The sequence below is a fragment of the Leptodactylus fuscus genome, chromosome 2 (genome assembly GCF_031893055.1).
Source record: "Leptodactylus fuscus isolate aLepFus1 chromosome 2, aLepFus1.hap2, whole genome shotgun sequence".
Classification (NCBI taxonomy): domain Eukaryota; kingdom Metazoa; phylum Chordata; class Amphibia; order Anura; family Leptodactylidae; genus Leptodactylus; species Leptodactylus fuscus.
Genome location: NC_134266.1, coordinates 40,420,652 through 40,440,183, shown reverse-complemented (window position 1 = coordinate 40,440,183; position 19,532 = coordinate 40,420,652). Strand labels below are relative to the sequence as shown.

The window sequence follows — 19,532 nt, the reverse complement described above, 5'->3', positions numbered from 1 at the left end:
ACTGTGTGCAGGGGCCAATGTGGGAATTAATATTGTGTGCAGGGGCCACTATGAGGCATAATACTGTGTGCAGGGGTCACTATGGGGCATAATACTGTGTGCAGGGGTCACTATGAGGCATAATACTGTGTGCAGGGACCACTATGAGGCATCATACTGTGTGCAGGGACCACTAAGGGGCATCATACTGTGTGCAGGGGCCACTATGAGGCATAATACTGTGTGCAGGGGCCACTATGGGGCATAATACTGTGTGCAGGGGCCACTATGGGGCATAATACTGTGTGCAGGGACCACTAAGGGGCATCATACTGTGTGCAGGGGCCACTATGGGGCATAATACTGTGTGCAGGGGCCACTATGGGACATAATACTGTGTGCAGGGGCCACTATGGGGCATAATACTGTGTGCAGGGGCCACTATGGGACATAATACTGTGTGCAGGGGCCACTATGGGACATAATACTGTGTGCAGGGGCCACTATGGGGCATAATACTGCGTGCAGGGGCCACTATGGGGCATAATACTGTGTGCAGGGGCCACTATGGGGCATAATACTGTGTGCAGGGGCCACTATGGGGCATAATACTGTGTGCAGGGGCCACTATGGGGCATAATACTGTGTGCAGGGGCCACTATGGGGCATAATACTGTGTGCAGGGGCCTTTATGGGGAATAATACTGTGTGTAGGGGCCATTATGGGAAATAATACTGTGTGCAGGAGCCACTAAGAGACATAATACTGTGTGCAGGGGCCACTATGGGGTATAATACTGTGTGCAGGGGCCATTATGGGAAATACTGTGTGCAGGGGCCACTAAGAGACATAATATTGTGTGCAGGGGCCACTATGGGGCATAATACTGTGTGCAGGGGCCACTATGGGGCATAATACTATGTGCAGGGGCCACTATGGGGCATAATACTGTGTGCAGGGGCCACTATGGGGCATAATACTGTGTGCAGGGGCCTTTATGGGGAATAATACTGTGTGCAGGGGCCTTTATGGGGAATAATACTGTGTGTAGGGGCCATTATGGCATAGTGCTCCCTGCACACAGTATTATTCTGCATAGTGGCCTTTGCACACAGAATTACGCCGCCTTTCTGTAATTCATAATGGAATTCAACAGTATTGTGAACCCTGCCCAATGACAAATTTCTGTTAAAACCAATATTGTACCAAGTATATGCAGCCTAAGCTGTTTTATCCATCCCCCCATAGTTACACCCCTTATTTTTATCAGGTTTATCTCTGCTATTTATATAGTTACGCCATAGACGTATTTTATTTCTCAATCCAACAACACAACCCAGGATATAACCTTGGTACGTGATGAAGAACACATTCTAAAACCTGAAGCTTTTACAGCGGGAAATAGAAATCCAAGCGCCTAAGGGTCAGTTCACACGTGAAAACCGCCTAGCTTATTTGTGCGAGGTAAAAAACCTCGGGGAGTTTTTTTGACGCTGTTTTTTGCATTCCACGCGGTTTTTGACGAGGTTTTTGACGCGGTTTTCGCTAGCGGTTTTCGCTAGGGTTTTTTTCCTATATGTGCTATAGAAACTGCAGGCGAAAACTGCGCGGTTTTTTGCAAAAAACCGCGCGGTTTTGTGTGCAAAAAACCGCGCGGTTTTTTACCACGCGGTTTTCGCCTCCCATTCACTTCTATGCAATTCTTCAGGCGTTTTCCGCCTGAAGAAAGGTCATGTCGCTTCTTCAGGCGGAAAACGCTAGGAGGAAAAAAAAAGCTAGTGGTTTACATAGACCACCATGTTAAAGGAGAGGTTTTTGAAGCGAATTCCGCTGTCAAAAACCTCCCCTTTGCCCACGTGTGAACTAGCCCTTAAACTGCAGCCTTAGAATCACAAGGCGCAGGCTGGGAGCCCTGTTTTGATGCGCTCGTATTAGAGGGTGCGTGGTAGTGGAGGAATGTGTCACAGTAATGCAGAGAGCTGTAATGATGTCAACTTGTTATTTACTTTCCAAATCTGAATGACTGAGCAAGGCGAAAGGAGAATCAATCAACCACAATGTGACCCTACAGGCGGAAAAAACAGCACTCCCACCAGCAAGCGATGGGGGAAGGGAAGCACATGTAATCAGGGCAATGTTGCATCATGTACTTAGGCTTGCTTTTTAAGGCTTTCTTCTCTCTTTCCTTTTTTTTTTTTAATTTGTTTTCTCCTTTCACGGTAATGTGTAAGGATCAAAGAAAAAACGTGCTAACCCGTTAAGATCCAGACCAGGGTCGTACACAAAATCCGCTGAAAAAATAAGACTTTTTCTCTTTTTTTTTGTGGGGGTCACTGAATAACAATTTTAGTGTAATCCGTTCTGCTGAATCACAATTATGGAGATGCTGTAAGTCCAACAATTTTCCTATTTGTGTATCGGAAAAAAGATATGGGGTATTAATGTCACATGGGTCACCGTGGGCTATGTCATTGCAGCCATGGCGGTATCTTTTGTGTTGTGTATATATATAAATATTTACATTTACATACATAATTGCTGTTCTGTATATTATGTGTATGTTACCTTGTTTAGAATGTTTCTCTTCTAAATGCATAAGATATCTTTGCGTTATATATATATATATATATATATATATATATATATATATATATATATTTATATATATATATATTTATATATATTAGATAGATAGATATTTTATATATATTTACATATTTGATGACCATTACAATCTACGTTCTTACATGTAGCCATAAATCGACAACATGTCACCAATTATAAATATATTTTACAATTTTTGGCCATTTTTACCCAGTCATTCATATAGCTAGCTATACAGTATGTTCTCTATTCAGTAGGACTATCCCCCCTCCCCCCCAGCCTATAGAAATCTGTACTTCTCACCATTTTATTAATGATCGGTTCAATGGTAATGGATAGTGGATGGATTTTGTACGTAGAGCCTTGTCGTTACCTGTAAAGCGGTGTGTTTTGTGCACCTATATGGCGTAGACGTAGACTATACTGTAATAGTGATCCTATTTCTGTGCAGAGAAGGAGATCTATGGGAAGGCGCTTGTTATTTTATCACTAGTTCAGGTCAATTGGTGTTTTTTTTTTTTCTCGAGGAGGTCACTGGCTCGGTGTCTCAGTTTCTGTATGTGTGTGTGGATCTTTTTTTCCCCTGCCAGTCTCTCCTCTCTCCTCTCTCTCTTCCCCCCCTCTCCTCGCTGCTGCTGCTGCTGCTGCTGTGTCTGTGGGAGCTTCACTCACACACAAACACAGACTAACTAACTCTGCTAATGAACTAGTTAGCCGTCTATCCTCATAGCCACAGCAGGGAAAAAAATAGCCCCATCCCCGTATAAGCAGAGGCAACACTTCTAATAAAGGCAAAACTTTCCACCGTCTTTTGGAGACTTTTGGAGGATTTTTTTGAAAATTATTTTCTTGGGTCAATTTTTGGCTTTTAAACTCTGGTGGATTTAAAAGACCAACCTTGGTTGATATTTTTTGGTTTGTGACCCCAGGATCTACCCGAGAAGAGTTATCATGCAGAGTTTATAGGAAGAAAGGAAAGTCAATGGACTAGGAGTGTTGTTCCAGCAAGAAGTTGATCCAGCCTGCTTTTCGGAACTACAAAGCTGTCTCTTTTTAGACCACATCTAGTGTGAGGTGAGTGAGATTATCCATTTATTTCTGTCGAGTTTATATCCCCCTTCCCCTCCCCCAACTTCTGTAACCAGAGCTCAATGTCCCCCTATATGTTGTGTTGTAATAATAGCCATATAGAGCACCAACATATTCCAATTACTTACAAATATGTTTATTTAGATTAGAAGAAGTCATAAGATGTTGCAATGTTTTGGTCCTGTGATGTGACCCTTCTGCTGTGCTTGGTATCTTAAGGATTTCATGGGGGATGGGTTATGCCAAGTATGGTAGGGCACTGGCTTATTCCTCATGTATTTATTTTCACTAGGAAGGTAAAAAACTGTAAAAATGCCAGGTATTCACATTGCAGATGGTGTGTGTATGTGTGGAGTTTCCTCAAGCCCCGGAGTGGGGGGAGGGGAATCCCATTCATGGGCTGTGTGTTAGACAGCGTTTGATCCCTTACGTCAAATGTCAGAATCTTCTACAATAGTCTTTTTTTCGAGTTCTGTTGCCTATAGAGTTGTTATGATTTTGTCTACCGGAAGCACCACCCTTGTATCGGCTCCTGTACCAAATTCATAATGCAAATTGGTAGACCACAATGCCTGTTGTTGTCTTGTTATTTATGCTGTACTTCAAATAGAGGAATAACCAACCTGTTGCGTCTCTTGTTGCTCCCAAGTTTTGTTTTTAGATTATTTTTGCATTTACCGAATCGGTTTGTTGGTGTTGCCCTTTATAAAAGTCAAACTCGGGTTCTTGATTATTTCATTTTTAGACAACATTTTCCATAAAATGTGAATTCATGCCAAATCGACATTCTTTTGGCATATGTTGGGTCCATTAAAGATTATGGATGCATTTATCTTAGATGCCTGGAGCATTGCCATGAGATGTGAACATAGCAAGAAAGATTGGATTCAATTAAGTGTTAAATACGTTGGGCGTTGACTTATAACATTTTACTGTCAATTGGTGAAAGGTCACACTGGAAAATTGATGGGCGTCAAATTTTTAGGAAGGAATACTGACATTTTGCATGTCGTTCTGACAAAAGTGATATCTTTCTTAGGGGGTGGGGTTAAAAAGGGGGCTTATATGTAAATAAGTAGGTTCCAAAGTTTGGCTAACACAAGCAGGGACTTGTGGGTTTCTGTTGGAGAAATATTTGGTTAAACCCAGGCTATATTTACAGGGATCAATATGTACATTACTACTATTTATAAGCTGCCTAATAGAAACTTATATAGTACATGTCTGCGACCAATCAGGTCGGCCCCCTTAGCTACGCCCCTGAGGTTGCCTCTTAAGGGTCAAGTTTTGACACCTATGTTTTACTACTTGTTGACAGTTTGACACTTAACATGCTTGATGTTTTAGGTTCTTTGTCAAAAGTGCTTTTCCCCTTTTATGACTTTATAGCCCATACAGGGTGTTTTTTACTCCTATTTATCAATTGCTGGATGGCCATAAGACCAGGTAGCCGTAGCTGAGGTCTAACCCTCAGTTTATTATGGATATCGTGAAGGTGCTTTTTTCTTGATCCTAATTTTGACTTGATTTCCTCCATTATAAGGTAAAAATCAAATACTTAATAACAATATAACTATCTTAATAACATGGGAAGAATATGCATGTTCCTTTGCAGTGGAGCGCTCATGGCTAGAGATGAGCGAACAGTAAAATGTTCAAGGTTCGTTATTCGTTTCGAGTAGCCCCTCAGTATTCGACTACTCGAATCGAATATCGATCCCTATTATAGTCTATGGGAGGAAAATGCTCGTTTCAGGGGTAGGCAACGTTCGATCAAATTATACTTACCAAGTCCACGAGTGAGGGTCGGGCTGGATCCTCCGAGCAGTCTTCTCCGTGCAGCGTCCCCGCGGCATCTTCCAGCTCTGAATTCACTCTGCCAGGCATCGGGCCTGGGCAGAGCCGACTGCGCATGCCCGCACTACAAGCGGACATGCGCAATCGGCTCTGCCCAGGCCCGATGCCTGGCAGAGTGAATAAAGAGCCGTAAGACGCCGCGGGGAAGCTGCACGGAGAAGACTTCTAAAGGTAGGAGAAGAACCAGCATTGATTGGCCGACTGTATAGCATTCGGCCAGTCAATGCTGGTTCTGCATTGAACTTTTCCATTCGAATAGCGAGTGGTACTCGATCGAGTACGAGTATTTCTAATACCGTAGTATTCAATCGAATACATACTCGATCAAGTACTACTCGCTCATCTGTACTCATGGCTTAATAAGACTCCACACACCTATAAGGTGGTCTCTCCCTATGGAGTGACGATATCCCCTTAACCCTATCTTAATAACAGTTAGCAATGTCATGTAGGGGATCTGCCACCATAAATATTTATCACCTATCATACAGGATAGTTAATACATGTTTGATCCCTGGGATTCACTCTACAGTGGGTTTCCTAAGACCCCAATTTCAGAACACTTCTCTAATATCAACAAGGCCCCTTTCACACAGTCAGTATTTGGTTAGTATTAGAGATAAGCGAACACTAAAATGTTCGAGGTTCGAAATTCGATTCGAACAGCTGCTCACTGTTCGAGTGTTCGAATGGGTTTCGAACCCCATTATAGTCTATGGGGAACATAAACTCGTTAAGGGGGAAACCCAAATTCGTGTCTGGAGGGTCACCAAGTCCACTATGACACCCCAGGAAATGATACCAACACCCTGGAATGACACTGGGACAGCAGGGGAAGCATGTCTGGGGGCATAAAAGTCACTTTATTTCATGGAAATCCCTGTCAGTTTGCGATTTTCGCAAACTAACTTTTCCCCATAGAAATGTATTGGCCAGTGCTGATTGGCCAGAGTACGGAACTCGACCAATCAGCGCTGGCTCTGCTGGAGGAGGCGGAGTCTAAGATCGCTCCACACCAGTCTCCATTCAGGGCCGACCTTAGACTCCGCCTCCTCCGGCAGAGCCAGCGCTGATTGGCCGAAGGCTGGCCAATGCATTCCTATGCGAATGCAGAGACTTAGCAGTGCTGAGTCAGTTTTGCTCAACTACACATCTGATGCACACTCGGCACTGCTACATCAGATGTAGCAATCTGATGTAGCAGAGCCGAGGGTGCACTAGAACCCCTGTGCAAACTCAGTTCACGCTAATAGAATGCATTGGCCAGCGCTGATTGGCCAATGCATTCTATTAGCCCGATGAAGTAGAGCTGAATGTGTGTGCTAAGCACACTCATTCAGCACTGCTTCATCACGCCAATACAATGCATTAGCCAGTGCTGATTGGCCAGAGTACGGAATTCGGCCAATCAGCGCTGGCCAATGCATTCTATTAGCCCGATGAAGTAGAGCTGAATGTGTGTGCTAAGCACACACATTCAGCACTGCTTCATCACGCCAATACAATGCATTAGCCAGTGCTGATTGGCCAGAGTACGGAATTCGGCCAATCAGCGCTGGCCAATGCATTCTATTAGCCCGATGAAGTAGAGCTGAATGTGTGTGCTAAGCACACACATTCAGCACTGCTTCATCACGCCAATACAATGCATTAGCCAGTGCTGATTGGCCAGAGTACGGAATTCGGCCAATCAGCGCTGGCCAATGCATTCTATTAGCCCGATGAAGTAGAGCTGAATGTGTGTGCTAAGCACACACATTCAGCACTACTTCATCACGCCAATACAATGCATTAGCCAGTGCTGATTGGCCAGAGTACGGAATTCGGCCAATCAGCGCTGGCCAATGCATTCTATTAGCCCGATGAAGTAGAGCTGAATGTGTGTGCTAAGCACACACATTCAGCACTGCTTCATCACGCCAATACAATGCATTAGCCAGTGCTGATTGGCCAGAGTACGGAATTCGGCCAATCAGCACTGGCTCTGCTGGAGGAGGCGGAGTCTAAGATCGCTCCACACCAGTCTCCATTCAGGTCCGACCTTAGACTCCGCCTCCTCCAGCAGAGCCAGCGCTGATTGGCCGAATTCCGTACTCTGGCCAATCAGCACTGGCTAATGCATTGTATTGGCGTGATGAAGCAGTGCTGAATGTGTGTGCTTAGCACACACATTCAGCTCTACTTCATCAGGCTAATAGAATACATTGGCCAATCAGCGCTGGCCAATGCATTCTATTAGCTTGATGAAGCAGAGTGTGCACAAGGGTTCAAGCGCACCCTCGGCTCTGATGTAGCAGAGCCGAGGGTGCACAAGGGTTCAAGTGCACCCTCGGCTCTCCTACATCAGAGCCGAGGGTGCGCTTGAACCCTTGTGCAGCCTCAGCTCTGCTACATCAGAGCCGAGGGTGCGCTTGAACCCTTGTGCACACTCTGCTTCATCAAGCTAATAGAATGCATTGGCCAGCACTGATTGGCCAGAGTACGGAATTCGGCCAATCAGCGCTGGCCAATGCATCCCTATGGGAAAAAGTTTATCTCACAAAAATCACAATTACACACCCGATAGAGCCCCAAAAAGTTATTTTTAATAACATTCCCCCCTAAATAAAGGTTATCCCTAGCTATCCCTGCCTGTACAGCTATCCCTGTCTCATAGTCACAAAGTTCACATTCTCATATGACCCGGATTTGAAATCCACTATTCGTCTAAAATGGAGGTCACCTGATTTCGGCAGCCAATGACTTTTTCCAATTTTTTTCAATGCCCCCGGTGTCGTAGTTCCTGTCCCACCTCCCCTGCGCTGTTATTGGTGCAAAAAAGGCGCCAGGGAAGGTGGGAGGGGAATCGAATTTTGGCGCACTTTACCACGCGGTGTTCGATTCGATTCGAACATGGCGAACACCCTGATATCCGATCGAACATGTGTTCGATAGAACACTGTTCGCTCATCTCTAGTTAGTATTTTACATCAGTATTTGTACGTTAAATCCAGAATGGAGAAAAACTATAATGGAAAGATTTGCGAACCCTGGAGATGCAATACTGACCATGTAAAAGTGGCCTGACCAGGATCTTACAGTATAGGGAGCCATGGTCTACCATGCTATGCTATACAATCACCGTCAAGAAAGGTGCACAAAATAGCGCTGCATGCTGCACTAAACTTGTAGTTGGTCATGGGACTTCTGTTATTTTTTTTTTCACTCCTATACCATAGAAGACCAGTGGAAGTATATAGCACAGACGTCAACATAGCTATAGGAAATCTTCAAAACACAGGTGTGTGTCTCAGAGGCTAAACCACCAACTACCAGACTTTAAGGGTAAGTACACACAGGGTTTTGTGGTCAGGATTTTGAGGCCGCATCCGCCTCAAAATCCTGACCAAAAAGATGGCTCCCATTGATTTCAATAAAAGCCAGTCAGTTCTTTTTTCCGGTAGCCGTTTGTTCCAGCTCCCGGAAAAAGAAGCGACATGCTCATTCTTTCAGGTGGATTTGCATCGTGACATCCGCCTGAAGACACTCCCTCCTCCTGACTAGGCCCATTCATTTGGGCCTAATCCAAAGCGAAGTGCTCAACTGGAAGCCGGTGCACGGCACCGCATCCAGTCGCAGCTATTATAATAAAATTATCTTGGCATGGACTTCGCCCAGTGGCTCAGTCATCACCTTTTTCTGGCCATGGTGTAAGCTGCTCCTAATCCTATTACAACTCTGTTGGATATACTTGTAGGAGCTTTAAAGGTGATCTATGGCCAACTAAGGCAAGACAAACAAACACAAAAAAAGGTCTATTGTGGTGACCATTAGTAAGTGCGGCGTCCTTCAGTCTGGTTTAGGGAAGGTTAGCAGCTCAAGTCTGTTAAGCCTGTTGTGTTAGTATGGTGATGACTGGAGTGATGATATCTTACTTTACATCACACTACTCCATGACTTTTTGTGGAAGTGAACCCACCATGGGTTCCTTTATAACCTAGAAAGTCATTAGAGGGCTTTGGTCTAAGTTGATGTTCTGACATATTCTGCATATTCAGCTTCGTATTATCAAAGTACTTCTAAAATTTTTTCATCTTAAAACTGGAAAAGGTTGTATAACAAATAAGACTTATCCTATATCCACCTTCCAAGTGTAGTCCCAGCAGAAGTGAATTGAGCGCAGGCCACACTTGCTCATTCGGTGGAACTTTCGGATCCCGGTTCTCCTTGTTATTGAGTTTCCCAATGGACAGACCACCAGTGATCTGACAATGAAATTATCCCTTCTCCTTTGGATAGGGGATGCATCATTTGTGGTACGACCCCTTTAATAGGGATACTTGTTATTCTGGTCGGTAGTTAGAAGTCATTAGATGCCTTCAGACTCCCGAAAACCGCTGCCAGATGCCTGTTTTTATGGGAATTAGGCTAACATGGACATTTCTGAATCCCGTAGCCCCTCAATTATTGGGAATCATGGCCTTTACTTTGCTACATTAGGACTAATTTCTTCACCTTTGATCCTAAGAAAATATCCCTGTGTCTAAATGTAGAACATCAACATCCAAGCTGTCTTTTAGTCAGTGGAGAACATTTTTCTCAGCTTTACTTAGGTGTTGTTATGTAGGTGACACAAATATATCACGTCACAAGGAAATTCACACTTACAAATCTGAACCTATTATAACAGTATGGCTTTCGCAAAAATATATATATTTTTTTACATTTTATAAGAAGTCTTCACGTCCCCAGAAATATTTTGGGTTCTGAGTAGTTATCCAGAGTGTTAATAGATAAGACAATGTTTTCTTGGGTTATATACAATGATATGAATGATCACAGGCGTAAAGGGGCTGGAAGGATCAGACAACATGTGAAGACTTGGGGAAACTATATATAAAATATATAGCTTTCAGACAAAACTGAATGAGGAACTTTAACTTCTCCTATTGTAGTGGTCTATTCGAAATGATGCTATTAATCCTATCCTATCCTACTATAATCCTACTATTATAATCCTACTATTATAAATGTGAACGTTTGTATGTTTGGTTTGTTTGTTACTCAATCACATAAAAACAGCTGAACAAATTTGAATTAAATTTGGCACATAGATAGTTTGTAACCTCGATTAACACATAAACTACTTTTTATCCCGGTAAATGACATGGCTTCACTACTGTTATGAATTTATGTTCATATACTATATTACACTGCTCTTGGCAGCAGGCTGATAAAGCCTGGTCTGTTATCTCTCTATGTAAACACCAGCTAACCCTGAGTCCATTGTGTACATGAATTTGCATATTATCTGATCTGCTCTAGGCAGTGCTGACACACTGGATGGGAAAACAACTTTAATCCAAATTGGCAGTTTGCTCATTTTAAACATGTCGGGGAAAAAGAAAATCTAATTTGTTGCAAAATTCTAAAACAACGACAGCTATGAACGTAGCCAGAAGTCAAAAGAATTCTCCTCAAGCAGAACTGAGGGAGATCATCAACACCAACAACATGCTCATTATATGGTGTCCCAGCGAGCTGCTGAGATGCCAGAACAATCACGGGCACAGCGCCAGGAACAAGTTCAGCGACAGGCCAGCTTAAGAGCTTCCAAAACACCGGAGTATGCGGATCATCAATGCCAACAACCCACTCATTATATGGCTTCCCAGCAAGCTGCTGAGATGCTGGAACAATCACAGGCACGGTGCAAGGAACAAGTTCAGTGGCAGGCCAGCTTGACAGCTGTTGAAACGCCGGAGCAGGCGGATGATCAACACCAACAGCACACTCATTATATGGCATCCCAACAAACTGCTGAGATACTGGAACAATCATGGGCACAGAGCAAGGAACAAGTTCAGCAGCAGAACAGCTTGAGAGCTGCCGAAATGCTGGAACAGGTTGAATATAGGTGGATCATCTACGCCTACAACAGGCAGACGAAGTCGCTGGCAGAAGATGGTAACAATATATTACGTAATCCACTTTCCTGAAAAAAACTATTTTATTCACACTAATATTTACACACAGGCTTCTGGATTCTGCAACTATCCCATTAATTGGTTCATAGAAATACCTTAAATTATTTTGTTCTTAGTTATTTTTAGTGTACACAGTAAGCAACGCACTTCTATGTAAGTGTGTAGTGACCATACAAAAATGTGTAACACATGAGCTGTGACATTGTAAGTGGTTATTGGCAGAGAAAGCTAATTTAGTCACATTTACTGTAATATTACTGGAGTTTGTGGTGTAGCAAAGGCTTCATTCACACGAACATGTACTTTGTCGGTGTGCTGGCCATGATTTTTAAAGTCTCGAACACTAACTCATTATTTCTATGGCCCCATACACATACGCATTTATTAGTTTTACCATTTGTGTGTGTATGAGCCCTGGGCCGAATTCAGGATCGGGCCTAGTATCCTGTACTTTTTTGTATACATGTAGCCTAAGGGTTGAGATTGCAGTACCAATATCCAGGCCCAGGGACATGACAGGTGGGTCCTGTTACAGATTGTGTATTGGGCCCCAGAGACACAAGTTCTTCACTAACAGAGTCCTTCTCAGATCTTCTCAGTTACTGCTTATTGCTTATGGCCTGTGGTCAAACAATGGAAGATTGGACACTGCACTTTGATGTGTTATTCTTATTTAGTAATGTGATTACAGTTAGGCACTGGCGTAGACATGGCACATCTTTGGAACAGCGGGGTTCATCTTTGGTGCATCTTAGCACAAAAAGTTTGGGCTAAAATTGTTTCACTTGTTTGACATATGGGTGTGGATTTTCAGAAAAAGGAAGGGTGTCTTTAATGCACCACAATGCACTAAAATGTGCCACAATTGTGTCGTAGAATTCTGTCTCAAAGTAAGCCAACTCAAAAATGATATAAACGTAGACTAGACCGCCTAAACATGCACCAGATTTATCGTCCAGCATTAGCCACTATGGTAAAACTGGTGTATTCTCAGACTGCCTAAGGGCCCCTTCACACGGCGTAAGCGCACCGCTCATTTAGACCCATACACGCGAGCGCTTCAAAACACATCCCATTCACTTCAATGGGAGTGCGCGTGAAGCCGGCTTTATGCGTGCTCTCATTGAAGTCAAAGGGATGTGTTTTGAAGCTCTCGCGTGTACGGGTCTAAATGAGCGGCGCGCTTACGCCGTGTGAAGGGGCTCTAACTATACCATCTAAGGCTAGGTTCACATCTTAGCTTGTATCCTGTTCAGGGATTCCTTCCCTCATTTCACTTGCAAATGCTCTCTCTGCATTTTTCGGATGGGCCCTTTCATAGTCTATGGGGGTAAGTGCTTTTAAAACAAATTGGGTTTCCATTTTTCGGGTTCCCAAGTGGACTCAAAGAACGGAAACCCAAGACCAGGTGTGAACCTAGCGTAACTATTAGTAAATGTGGGCTATCGTTCGTTATCTTTACATGGACCATGGGTCTTCGTGAAGAAACGGAAGGATATATTAACTCATTCACTACAATTTGTCCATGAGCAGTCGGTGTCTAGTCTGTCAGTCTTGGTCCTGTAGTCCTCGTATTGTGGCAGATGAATGCTAGTTAGGAGGTTACTGTAGGCCCTCTTGATGTAGCTAAATAATGTGATTTTTCTTTGTATTATAAAATTAATTTAGTAAATGTTTTTCTTTAAATAACATAGAAAGCGGACAACAAGTGATCAAAGACTTATTTTCCTTATATGTTGAGTGTATTAGATCACTTACAATCTAATCTGACTTGGATCACACCCCTCCCCCACTACTAAAGCTCCACATTGTTGACTTGTGTTTGTGAGGCTGGCTTTGTGTTTTTCTTACAGAACAAGTATAATGCTCAGCTTTGTGCGCTAGAATTGGTTTCATGTCTGTGGTTACTGCTTGTTTTCAATAAATATTGTTATACCGCCTACTGCAGCCACAGTCTGCATTTTGGTCCTTTAGCATTCGCTTCCTGTGTGTTTCTGTTTTTCAGTATTATTTACCAGCCAGCAGTGTTGTATGTTCTTTCTAGCAAAATACTGATGTTAAATAGAGCGTGTGTACTTCCTGTCTTTATTTTTAGCACATTTTTTTACTCCCTTAGGTCCATGTAGTTATAAGCCCATCCTCCACCACTGTGTATGAACGCGAGTATAGGCGGTAGCGTATGTGGACATGCACACTGCTTTCTGTGTATGGGCTCTCAGTTTGGAGAAGGAACACAACAAATTGTTGCAATGTGTAATGTGTATGGTATAATAGTTGTTTTTGTTTTTACTATAAATCAACAAATTATTCATTTTCCTCAATTGCTTCTCTAGCTACATGGGTACTGTAAACTCATGTGACACCTCGCCCCCTGTAAGACAAATTCAGAAGCTGGTCACAGCCGTGAGATAAGAGTGAGAATAGAATAAGGGCAGTGTCGTAACTAGGAATGGCGGGGCCCCGTGGTGAACTTTTGACATGCCCCCCCCCCCCCCGACCGACACCGACGACCTCGACTGACCCCCTCCTACACATTTCTGTGCGTTCTATTATGCCCCATAGTGGCCCCTTAACACAGTATTATGCCTCATAGTGGCCCCTGCACACAGTATTGTACCCCATAGTGGCCCCTGCATGCAGTATTATCCCCCATAGTGGCCCCTGCCACAGTATTATCCGCCATAGTGGTCCCTGCACACAGTATTATCCCCCATAGTGGCCCCTGCACACACTATTATGCCCCATAGTGGCCCCTGCACACAGTATTATCCCCCATAGTGACCCCTGCACACAGTATTATCTCCATAGTGGCCCCTGCACACAGTATTATCCCCCATAGTGGCCCCTACACACAGTATTATCCCCCATAGTGGCCCCTGCACACAGTATTATGTCGCACTGTGGACACCCATAAACAATTATTATACTCTGGGGTCTTTTCAGACCCCAGAGTATAATAATTGGAGACTCGGGGGAATAAAAACATAAAAAACTACTGTTACTTACCTGTCCCCCGACTCCTACGCTGTCGGCCTCCACTGCTGTCCTTGTTCAATGACATCGGACGTCATGGGATGCAAAACCTCCGAATAGAATACTCCAGCATCCAAATTCCTCTTGATTAAAACTTAACCTTTATTGTGAAAGTTTTTCATGAACATAGAATGTTCAAATAAAATTGTATATCTCAACAAATATCCATAATGGCAGAGTTGAATGAGCAAAACGTCCGACTGACGCGTTTCGGGGCACCTATATTCGCCCCTTCCTCATAGGAGACTATGAGGAAGGGGCGAATATAGGTGCCCCGAAACGCGTCAGTCGGACGTTTTGCTCATTCAACTCTGCCATTATGGATATTTGTTGAGATATACAATTTTATTTGAACATTCTATGTTCATGAAAAACTTTCACAATAAAGGTTAAGTTTTAATCAAGAGGAATTTGGATGCTGGAGTATTCTATTCGGAGGTTTTGCATTTGTGCCTCGGGCTGGGAGGCTGAATCTCCGTGCACCTTCCTTCTTTATCAGGATTTCCCACGGATATTGCATGTTATGGCACCCGCAGATTTTTTCATCAGAGAACACGTGAGTGAGCTGACACATTTGTGTTTATTTTTCTAAGTCATGGGATGCAGGCCAGGTTCATGTGACATCAGAGACGTCAGAAAGGACGTCAGGAAGGAGGCCTGGCAAGATCGTGGAGAGGTAAGTAACATGTTTTTTATGTTTCTTATCTCTCCCGGTCCGTCAATCATTATACTCGGGGGTCCGAAAAGACCCCCAAGTATAATGATAGCAGCGGTAGTGGCTGTCACCGGGCCCCTAAAGTCCAGGGCCCTGTGGCAGCTGCCTCCACTGCTATGGCGGTAGTTACGCCACTGAATAAGGGTATTTTCACAAGGCAGTATCCTGTTCAGTATTTTGCATCTGTACTTTTCTGATAAAACGGAGAAATATTTCTGTATGTATCTTCTATTTTTGGATCGATTCCTGGATTTGGCTTACAAATACTGATGCAAAATACTGAACAAAATAAATGAGGCCTAAGGATTATTTAGAATAGGCATTTTTTCTACCTAATGAGAATGAAGGAAATACAGAAAGCTGATGACTAAGGGCAGCATCTGTCCAAAACACATGAGATGCTTCTGTGCAGTATTAAGATGTAACAATAAAAAAAACTCCAAAACCTCATGTTTTGACATTGCATTTTTTGGGTAAAATAAATTAGTCAACACTCATTAGCTGACATTTACAGCTGACAATCAACGTATAGTAAGGGAACTTAAAGAGAACCTTTCATGTCCTCGGGCCCATTGGCTTTTATATTCCGCTAGAAAGCCGATAGTGCACTGTCGGCTTTCCCATTATGTGCCCCTCCCCCTCCTGACAGTACTCATCCATAGATGAGTACTGGGGTGCATTCCTCACTGCTCAGCGTCATGGCTGGGTGGTAATGAACGCCCCCCCCCCCCCCCCCCCCAGTATAGAGCTACAGACAGACTGTCAGGATGGGCATTTCCAGCTAGACTGCCAGGAACAACCTTCTGACAATTAAGAGCTCTCAGTAACGGCACCGATATCTCGTCACCTGGGGCACATAATGGGAAAGCCAACAGTGCAATGAATTCAGTGAATCATTGTAGGAAGTCACCTACTATAGTATATATATAGTATATATATATATATATATATATATATATATATATATATATATATATATATATATATTATATCACTGCACTTCTGTTTCCTTAGATAATGAAGACTGGGGTTCACATGACACAGTTGTATATAAAGCGTTTTAGAATACAAAAGTGTGGCTGTTATAAGATGAAAATCTGCCACAATATTGCTGACACATCATTAACATCTCCAAGTTTTTCCCAAGTAAATAAGCTGTCCCTGCTTAGTGGTGAACTGGTTTTGTCCATTTGAGGTTTTGTCTGAGTAACGCAATATTTATAGTAGGATGGAATATAAGTCTATCAAATTCATGTAAAGATTTGGGTTGTTATAATATAACTCAAAAATAGGTCAACCTCAATTGCCTTTGGTTATGGTGCAATGTTTCCTGCCATATCATCTGATGTACTTTGATATTTATTGCCAGTCTATGCACATCACATGCTCTATATAGGACACAGAGAGATTTTCTTTTGAAAGCTTTTAATAGATTTAATGGATTTGTCCTTTCATGTTGGAAAAATTAAGCACACGTGTGCAGCATCCATGTCATAAGTTTTTCACAGTTTACGGCAAATTTTCCCCTTTTTTATACTCAGATAATTGTATTGATTGATTTTAGTTACAGGGTTACTTATATGAATACAGAGAACAAGCAATGAGTGAACTCAATATATACTGTATATTAGAGTTAGTTTGTAAAGTATTTTTACATAGGCTTTCCTTCTGCTTCTCAGAGAGAAAGCCCAGCACGGGCATCAGCAATGATACCAATATAAGGTAATTGACCTAATACAGATTCTAGCAATAAGGGAACAGAAATTATTCTAAAATGATATCCCTATCTCTTACACTGAGGATACAGCAGAAGCTATACTGTATTCTACTGGGAAAGAGAGCCTCACTAGAAGGACCTGCACAGGCCGAAACATTTTAAATATTAGGGGGTATCATGTTGAGCTTTGTGTTTTAACACCTCCTATACTAAATGCTATAAAAGCTGCAAACTGTATGCTTGAACTAAAACAGCACAATTCTCAATTAGGCCGACTAATAGACACAGCGACTATTTTTATCAATTTGACAAGCAGTTCTTTCGACGTTGTCATCCAGATAAATGGTTTTGACACATAAAATGACTGTATAAAATTGGCAATAAATTATCGGTGGTTTGAAATGTTTTGCAGTAATGATATGACAGGCATTTCCATCAAGAAGATCCTCACCCCTTCCTTCTAAGTGAACGCAGGGAATGAAACATGTTAAGAGGGGGAAAAAAAGCCATCCATGGTTCAACCTATAGATCATAATGACACACTTTGACGGAATGAGCAGGAGATCGAGTCTAGTACGCTACAATTCTCAGTTTACCGATACAAAGATTAGGAGCATTAGGTAGCAAGAAATTGTCATTGATTATCAATAGAGAAACCTGCGAGAGCCATAAATTATGTATTCCACCATGGAGTTATTAAGTGTGGACTGTTTAAGGATGAGAGCTCTTACAGGTGGTTTCATAGAAGACCTATTATTTTGTACTTACTTAGCTTGTGGGTATAGCAGTAACACGTCCTGCTTTGCATTCAAGGCTTTGTCAGTCACTGTCCCACGTACGGATCACATTCTAAACTCTATCAGCAATGGCGTTAAGGTGGCCATTAGAGATGAGCAAGTAGTATTCGATCGAGTAGGTATTCGATTGAATACTACGGTATTCGAAATACTCGTACTCGATTGAGTACCACTCGCTGTTCGAATGTAAAAGTTCGATGCAGAACCAGCATTGATTGGCCGAATGCTATACAGTCGGCCAATCAATGCTGCTTCTTCTCCTACCTTTAGAAGTCTTCTCCGTGCAGCTTCCCCACGGCGTCTTCCGGCTCTTCATTCACTCTGCCAGGCATCGGGCCTTGGCAGAGCCGACTGCGCATGTCCGCTTGTAGTGCAGGCATGCGCAGTCGGCTCTGCCCAGGCTCGATGCCTGGCAGAGTGAATGAAGAGCCAGAAGACGCCACGGGGGCGCTGCAAGGAGAAGACTGCTCGGAGGATCCAGCCCGGCCCTCACTCGTGGACTTAGTATGTATAATTTGATCGAACGTTGCCTACCCCTTAAACGAGCATTTTCCCCCCATAGACTATAATAGGGTTCGATATTCGATTCGAGTAGTCGAATATTGAGGGGCTACTCGAAACAAATATCAAATCTCGAACATTTTACTGTCCACTCATCTCTAGTGGCCATTCATTTTAGCACGTTAGAGGCTTATCTCCTGTGTAACCCAGTCTGGACACAATCTTACACATTGTTGGCCAATATTCATTAAATGTGTATGGCCATTTTTAGAGATGTTTTTCCCTACCGTTAACTCTTTTCTTAATTGACCCTTCAATTAATTAGGACCATTGTGACTCACTTCCCCCAAATCCTCTGTGGCCAGTAAGGAGAGCAACCCAGTACCATCTCACTCCATAACGAAAAAGGAAACTGTGGGAGACCTAGTGCGCCCAGTCGCCCACTCACAAAGGGGAAATTTTTCTGCTTGGGCCAAGATAAAATTTTCCAGTAAGCCTCTTCAATGAATTGTTGGGTAGCATCCATATTTTAGAAACATAGTGCAATAATCCTTAAGCAAAAAAGTAATAAAAAAAAGTAACTCCCCCACACATAAAGGAAGTGAAGTAACTCCACACCTCACTGTCTGTACCTACTGTGTTTACTTGTCGTGGCAGCGTTGGCCGGCACAGTTGACCTTGTAATTGAGTGCTTTATGGGATTGTGCGGCTAAATTAATCCCACATGTTCAGAACCATTTTTTCCTTCAATAAACTGTTTCTTAGGTTTCCATTCAACCTGATAGTCATAATGAATACTGACATTTGTGTCGACTTTCCTCACATCACCCTGTTGATTGTATTATTTAGTATGCATTTAATAAAGATGAGAACCTCAATACTCAATAGTATGGGTTATAAGTAAGATTAATGTAACAGAAGCATGCCATAACATAGCCTTTATCTGATGACAGATGCAAGGAGGCCACAGGAATTTAATTCCCATTGGTTACCCTGCTCTTATTCCGCCTCGGAAATTGCTATATGTGCACGTCAATAATATAGAGTGGGTAATACTTTCACTATTTCTAACTAATATGTAGTTCTTTTATATTAGATAAGTATTTTGGAATTTATGGGAAATTCTATGAATATAACATTATATTTATAGAGGGGAGTTTATTATGGAGTAACACGGTCAGGGGTGAACGTGCCCTTTTCGCCGCCCGAGGCGGACGACAGAAAGCCGAAGGGGGCGGGGCTTAGCGGCGTTCGCAGGCAGAGAGCAGGCAGG

At 42.9% G+C, this 19,532-nt stretch overlaps 1 protein-coding gene across 2 annotated transcripts in view; it reads left to right on the top strand.

The window, feature by feature from the left end:
* Window positions 1-1,979: 1,979 nt before the first annotated feature.
* TBL1X (transducin beta like 1 X-linked) overlaps window positions 1,980-19,532 on the top strand; it is a 251,647-nt gene continuing 234,094 nt past the window's right edge. The window contains exons 1-2 of one of the 2 annotated variants that reach the window (XM_075263652.1): window positions 1,980-2,368; window positions 3,514-3,658. The gene's annotated coding sequence lies outside the window, so the exon portion shown is untranslated. Of the gene's footprint in view, window positions 2,369-3,180; window positions 3,659-19,532 lie in introns of those variants that run through there. The other variant, XM_075263651.1, reaches the window with a different exon arrangement.